We start from the raw sequence: 8,195 nt of genomic DNA, 5'->3' as shown, positions 1-8,195 counted from the left end.
TTTTTTTCTCCATTTTTTCTTTCTTTTTAAATCCAATTTGTAACTCTGTGCCCTTTTATTGGTGAGTTCAGTCCATTTACATTTAGGGCGATTATTGAAATGTGAGGTTTTCCTATAGTCATTTTACCTTTTGCTTTCTGGTAGCTCGGTGTTTTCATCATTTCCTTGTCCTTGCATTTCTGTCTGTTATTTGAATTTAGTTAGGTTTTGTGACTTTTCCCTCTGGTCCTTAAAATATGGAATACTTCACGAATTTGTGTGTCATTCTTGCGCAGGGGCCATGTTAATCTCTATATCATTCCAATTTTAATATATGTGCTGCCAAAGTGAGAACTAATTTGTCATTTTGACATTATTTTAAATGTACCTTAAACATAATGGCAAGCAAAAAATGGTAGATACAAATGAATACATACAGTATTAATAGTCCAGTTATACATAATTAAAAACAGACAAAACTAATCTTTGATGTTAGAAAGTAGTATAGTAGCTAGTTTGGGGAAATGGGAGGGGGTAGAGATTAGAAGGAATATGAGAAAGGGCTTTCTTGACCAATATGTATAATTAATCCTCAAGTGTACATTTCTAAATGAATATACTTTAATAAAGTGTTTTTAATGATAATAACTCATATAGCTGTACATGCTTCATTTGAAGACAGTACTTTATAATTAGTAAATTATTTCATGTAAATCTTATAATGGTTAGCATCTTTTATAAAAAATTTTCCATTCCTTTGAATTCCCTTTTGAACCAGTTCAAAATTGTTTCAATTATTCTAAGTTATAACATTTTACAACTAGATCAAGGAAGATACTCCTTGTTAGCATTAACATTAAATTTTTTTCTTCTCTTTCTTACCTCTTTATTCATCCAGATAAACTTTAGAATTATTTTTTCTGATTACAGAGATAATACTACAAAAATATTTTAAATAAAGCTTTAATACCATAAATTAAATTTGCCTCTTAAATTTTATATAAACGGAATTGATTATACAGTATGTACTCATTTGTGTCTGGCTTCTTTACTGAACATTATGTTGTGATATTTCTCCATATTGGTTTATGTAGCAGGAGCCTGTTCCTTGTCATTTGCTGTATAGCACTCCACTGTATGACTAGACCCAATTTATTTATCTATTAGCTATTGAAGGACATATGGATTGGTTTCTCGAGTTTGATACTTTCACACTCATTTTCTTGCTGAGGAATACCTCTTCAAGCGCTACACATATTTTCTTTTTTAAAACAAATTAAAATAAAAGGCATGGTTGCTAAATATTTAGAAATATGAGATTATTACCCTGAAACTTTAACAGGTTGAGCAGCCATTCACTGTTATATTCTCAAATATTAACTAGGACAGAAAAAGCCCAAATGAGACTGTCTCTACACATACTTAGCAGTGTCTATATCGATTTTCAATGCACAGTGCTATGTCTACCTAGTGACAAAGTCTTCTACCTCAGAGCAGTGTATCTCAAACTTTAATGTGCATAAAGGATCATTGGGAATCTTGTTCCAATGCAGCAGGTCTGGGCTGGGCCTGGGATTTTGCATTTCTAACAAGCTATCAAGTGATACTAAAGCTGTTTGTCCATGAACCACACCATGAGTCACAAAGCCTTCAATGATAGTAAACTAGATTATTACAAACAAGAGTGTGAGCTCACATGTGTGAGAGAACTTGCTAACTTAGTGAAAATAAATGCACCATAATCTACAACATACAGATTAAAATCTACCTAACTTTCAGCCAGACCTGCCCTACACACTAGATCAGAATGGCCTTAAAACACAGAGTAAAAAAATACACCACTGTGCAAACACTTTCTGTTGATTTATCTACTTAATGGGACCACTTCTACTCCTCAGATCTTCACAGACAATTTTAATCAGATTTAGTCAGTGTCCCCTGGAAATTGAAATTTCTTTCTGATCTAATCATCTTTCTTATTATGGGAAAAGTATCTGTTGACATGAGACAGATAAGATCTTTTCTTAAAAAACTCCCAATGACATAAACACAATGTAAAGAACTAGTATCCTGCACTCTCTGAAGGAACTGAAATAAATGTCTGAGGTCATCTGTAAATAGCAATAAAAGATTACCCTAATAGTTACCATTGACTGAGCTTCCTGGAATAGAATTCTGGACAGTGAGTATTACTTCTAAGATAAAAGAGATACGTCCCTATAGACAGGAAATAAAGTGGTTATAGCAAATAAAGTAAATATTTCAATTAATTACTATATTTGTAGGTGCTAAGAAAATTTAAGACTTAAAAAAATCTTCTAATTTCTTCTTAATCGCACCTAAATGTTGAGTATGTGTTCATGTGCCTTAAGCACTAAGAAAAAAATACATTTACTATCAGTGCTTTAAATTTAAACTAATAAGGGAAAAATTGACCAGCTAATGGTGAATACTACATTTCATGTTTTTTAAATAATTTTTAATTTTTTAAATTACAGTTGATATACTTTATATTAGTTTCAGGTATACAACAGTGATTAGACATTTATTTAACTTGCGAAGTGATCTCCACAATAAATCTAGTACCCACCTGACACCATACATTGTTATACAATATTAACTATATTCTTTATGCTGTACTTTACATCCCCAGGACTATTTTGCAACTACTAATTTGTACTTTTTATTCCCTACCGCTATTTGTACTTTTTATTCCCTACCGCTATTTGTACTTTTTATTCCCTACCGCTTTTTACCCATCCTCCCAACACCATTCCCACGTGGCAACCATCAAAATGTTCTCTGAATCTGTGAGTTTGTTTCTGTTTTGTTTGTTCAATTGTTTTGTTCTTTAGATCTCACATAAGTGAAACCCTATGGCATTTGTCTTTCTCTGTCTGATGTACTCCACTCAACATGATAGCCTCTAGAAACATCTATCTTGTTACAGATGGTAAGATTTCATAATATTTTATGACTAAGTCATATTCCATTGTATATATGTACCTCCTCTTCTTTATCTATTCATCCACTGGTGCCTCCATTTCTTGGCTATTGTGAACAATGCTTTAATGAACATATGAATTCACATGTCCTTTCAAAGTAGTGTTTTGGTTCTTTGGATAAATACCCAGAGGTGGGATTACTGGGTCTTTCTTTGTCTCTTGTTATAGCCTTTGTTTTAAAGTTTATTTTGTCTAGTATAAGTATCGTTATCCCTGTTTTTTTGTTTCATTTCCATTTTCATGAAATATCTTCTTCTGTCTTTTCACTTTAAGCCCATGTATATCTTTCAATCTGAAGTGAGTCTCTTGTAGGCAGCATATGTAAGGGTTATGTTTCATGTTCTAAGTGAAGTACCAACCAAATTTAATTTGAGTAAAAATGACCTAACATCTCTAGATATTAAAATAACACCAATTAATTAAATCAAATTGTATCATTGTGAAGATTGAGACCTAAAATTTTAAACTACTAATGTATTAGGAAAACTTGAAGAAAAGAACACAAGATAGCATAATAATATTAACAATAGTTTTCTAGCATGTAGTCTAATTTTGTTATATTACTGAGAAAATTAAAAGAAAGTATTTATGCCAAAATAGTAAATAAGTAATACATGATATACATATATATGAATATTTAAGAAGTGATGCTTAAGAGAAGAACATGATTACATTTATGAAGATTTAAGTCTTAAAAGTTAGGGCTTTGAGAGAGACCCCCAAGAGGAGTGAATTGTAGAAGCCTCTATTAACTAAAGGAAGAATAATATTAGAAATGTGTTTTTGTTTCCCTAAGGTTAATAAATAGTTCCTAAATAATATATTGCTTGCCAGCAAGACTATAGTTTAAAGAGGGAGAAATATTTCAAAGCATGTATGTGGAACTTCTGATAAGAAGCAATGTTCACCAAACTATCTTCCAGTTATCATTGCTATATAACAAACCACCTTAACACTTAGTGTCACAAAATAACCATTTATTTTCCTCATCAATTCTTCATCACAGTACAGATAACTTCTCTCTATTCCACAATTTCTGAGAACTCAGCTGGGAAAACTCAAAAGCTGAACTCTGGAATCATCTTTAGGCATGTCTGGCAGTCGATGCTAACTGTCAACTCAGCATGGACCTCTCAGCTATCACTCGGAGCTGAGACACCTACATGTCCCCTCTCCACGTGACTTAGGCTTCCTCACAGCATAGTCACCTCAGATGAGTCAAACTTCTCATATGGTTTCTCAAACTTCCAAGGCCAGTGTTTCAGTTGACAAGGAAGCTGCCTCGCCTTTCCTGACTTAGCCTCAGAGTTCACAAGACCTCACTTCCACTGCATTTCAATAGTTATGGACAACTCAGAAGCCCACCAGTACTCAAGAGGCAATACTATTACAGCTGTCTTGGAAATTACAATCTGCCATAGAACTAACATTTTTTTTTAGATGTTTTTCTTTTCATTAGCATTATGCCTCTGTATTTTAATTGGGTGAACAATATTTTATATATAAGATGTGAGGTTCACATCCTTTCCATTAAAACGATGCAAAAATTGCACCACTGACTTCTGAAATTTAGTGTTAGAGAGCAGATACTTTAGGCCAGCCTGATATTTATTCCTCATTAAATAACCTCCTCTTTATGTCTCATACTTATAGGATTCTTGCCATGTGGAAGATTTTGAATTCAAATGCCTGTAGGCCACAGAAAAGTGTTGTGTTATAAAAAAATTATCTGACTCAAGTTCAGCATTAGGGCTGGAAACTACTAGCTCTAGGACACTGGAAGGTGCTGGCATAATACTTTCCCTAACTGCATTTTCTAGTTAGTATCAATTAGCAAGAAATGCATGTCCCTGAAAGCAGAAAGATTTTAGGGACTTTTTCAGAGGAGACATGTGACTGTTCGTGGCACACTTGGAGACTCCTAATTTAAAGGAAAACAAAAGACTTGAGAAAAATTGTCTCACCCTCCTTAGGAAAAGTAAGCGTTAGTCTTTCATTTCAAAAGCATACTGTATTATTTTGCTAGGGCTGCCATACCAAAGTACTACAAACTAGGTGCTTTGAACAATAAGAACATATTGCTTAAACAGTTCTGGAGGCTAGAAATCTCAAATCAAGGTGTTGATTCCATGGAGGGCTGTAAGAACTAATCTGTTCCATGCTTCTCTCCTAGCTTATTGGAAACTTTTGACATTCCTTAGCTTCTGCTTCATCACACCAATCTCTACGTTCATCTTCACATGGTATTCTCCCTGTAAGCATGCCTGTCTCCAAATTTCCCCTTTTTTTTAAGAACATGATTTATACTAAATTTGGGGCCCACCCTATTGTGACATGAGCTTATCCTAATTTAACTGATTACTTCCAGAGTGACCACCCTATTGTGACATGAGCTCATCCTAATTTAACTGATTACTTCCAGGGTGACCATATTTCCAAGTGATCATATTCTGAAGTAGGAGGGGTTAGGATTTCAACATAAGAATTTGTTTGGGGGACATAATTCAACCTGTAGCACATGTTTAATGGGTTTATTCTCTACATGGTTGCTTATAAGATAGATAAAATCTTGCAATGGTATTTTTTGTGGGACCTCTCTAATCTTGAATTTGTTGTTAATTTCCTTCACTATAATTTTAAAAGCTCACGATTGTTCTCATTTTCATGTGAACTACACATGCATATTTCATTTTCTAAGAAATTTTAAAATATCTGCTAATAGAGGGGAGCAGTGTTGCATATTAAACCCAAAAATGCACTATATAGTAGAAGGTGGGGCTCACATCTCAAAGAGTCTAGTGTATTTTACTTCTATAATTTAAAAGAAAGGCATCTTAGCTATTAATAAGAATTCCGAACAATTCAGGTTTAATCACTGAGGTAAAACTTAAATTTTTTTTAGTTATACATCTTAACAAATCTGTCTCCCTCTCTCTTCCTCTCACTTCCTCTCTTTCTCACACATTTGTTGAGTCTCTTATATCCTGATCTGGGGATACTACAAGACTCCTTCCTAAAAACTTGGGCATATCACAGATGGTAGTCATTTATCAAATGAAAAAAAAACACAGAAAATTCACTTATCATTTGTTTAGTTTCAACAGTTAAAAGTATCAAAATACTCCATATTGATTCTTTGAGAACTAACATCTACTACAAATATAACCACAAAGCAAAAAAGAAAAGAAAAATGCAGATTTAAGAGTTATTGAGTTCAAGCTCTAATGTATACCCAAGTAGGTAATTGAATTATTACATTAATATGTGCTACAAAATGCTTGACTATTGTTTAGAGTTCCCCAAAAATAATTGGCTAAGTATATTATAATAATTGGTAATTTAAAGCAAAGTTAAAAAGAAAATAAAAAAACATAAAAAATTTTCCTTTTGCATTATTTTAAAGGCCGTAACATAATCATATTGTAGATTTTCATATAAATATGTCTTATTTATTTGAACTTCTAGTAGTGAAAGAACCATTGATTGCCACTTTTAGAAGTCCTAAATAAAATTATGTTTTATACCTGTATAGTTCTATAACAAGAAATTGGTAAAATGTTTTTCTATTTCTTCTTTGTCATTCTTCACCAGGAAAGTGGTTGAGCTTGTTTTTTACAGAAATAGTATAGAGGTCATTGTTTCTTCTAATTATCCAACTCTAAGTATGCTGGACCCTTTGTATGTGAAATACAACATTCATTTTTCTAAGAAGAGGGTAAGATGAAGTTTCTGATTTACTATATTGTCCATTTACTATCCATCAATAATTTGAATTTAAATCAAAATAGCACTGATGATATGAAATATACTAAATGGATTGAGGTAATTTGTGTTTCCAGATTTCAGTTTGATCTTCGATACTGTGTTCTACTCAAAAATGAATCATTTTTTATTTGGAAAATTTACAATTTAGTGGGATCCAGTTTTGACATATTTTTAAAGGTAAATCCTGAATTGCTCATTTTTTTTTTTACATTTGAATAATGATTCATTTAGCGACTCATTTTGTAAATGCATTGATTGCTTTTTCCTGATTTCCAGTCTTTATATGTACAATTTTACCTGAGGTGTACTTCTCCCATCTTTATATTAAATAATATTTTCTATCATTTCAAAGCCAGTTCAAACACCATCCCCTTTAATGAACAAAAGTTCCTAAACTGGAATTAATGACTCACTATGAGATATATTAATGACTCATTATGATATATTATATATCATTTATATAATATATGTATATGTATTATATGTATAATATATATAAAGCACTCACTATTCTACGCTGGACTTTCATGAAAGTGAAATTTTTGGTGTTGTTTTATTATTTGTTTTATTGTTTTTTATGTTTAGTCCCTGTATTAAAACCTAACACTTTTTCTTCAAGTTATAGTGGCAGACTTCCTAAGACAAGCAATCGGCTAGAGAAGTTCTACAGGAGACCAGATAGCTGTCTCTTATGGGAGTTTCTGGGAAAGGCAGGGAATGATCATTTTCTTCGACTCCCATCCCTCACAGACTCAGAGATGTAATTTTCCCAGCTAACCAAAAACAAGAATCAATATGATAGCATTGATTTACATACGAAATATACCTTTTATTCTATCCAATATGTGGACAGCCAAATTATAATTTGAAGCTTGATAACCTGGGATATTTTAAGCTCATCATGCTAAAATCACCTAGTGAGTTAATCTTCACAAGGAAGACCATGATCCAAGCCTGGTGGATCAAGATTCTCAGTCCCCTAGGAAAGATTTAAATGGATGCTACCAATATTTCTCTCTGTCACTCTACTTTATATACTTCCTTTAATGAACAGGCCTGAATCTTGTCCCTTGGAATTTTTCTATTTTAACCCATTTGGTCATTAACTTTACTCTTAAAGATAATTTTATTCATTGTATATCCTGCTTTTTCAAGCTCTTGGCAGGGTTAAGTATAGTTGTGGACCATTTCCCAGGTGTCTCTGTGTACCTACTACTGGTATTTGAAAACTGTACTTGCTAAGATCTCTAGGAACCTTCTAATTAATGAATTTCCTTAGTTCTAAGATGGTCTATATACAACAGATATTATCCATTTAATATATTCTATGAGAACAAAAAAGACAGGAAGGAAGGAAGGAAGGAAGGAAGGAAGGAAGGAAGGAAGGAAGGAAGGAAGGAAGGAAGGAAGGAAGGAAGGAAAGAAGCCACTGTTCTAAGCCCTATA

At 32.8% G+C, this 8,195-nt stretch overlaps 1 non-coding gene across 1 annotated transcript; it reads right to left on the bottom strand.

Annotated features, from left to right (window-relative positions):
- Positions 1-230: 230 nt before the first annotated feature.
- LOC112476369 lies at positions 231-334 on the bottom strand. The gene has a single exon (XR_003045042.1). It is a non-coding gene; the product is annotated as a U6 spliceosomal RNA (small nuclear RNA).
- Positions 335-8,195: the final 7,861 nt, after the last annotated feature.

This window comes from Pteropus alecto, unplaced genomic scaffold, assembly GCF_000325575.1.
Source record: "Pteropus alecto unplaced genomic scaffold, ASM32557v1 scaffold161, whole genome shotgun sequence".
Classification (NCBI taxonomy): domain Eukaryota; kingdom Metazoa; phylum Chordata; class Mammalia; order Chiroptera; family Pteropodidae; genus Pteropus; species Pteropus alecto.
The sequence above is the reverse complement of the archived record's forward strand: the minus strand, read 5'-3'. Positions and strand labels throughout refer to the sequence as shown.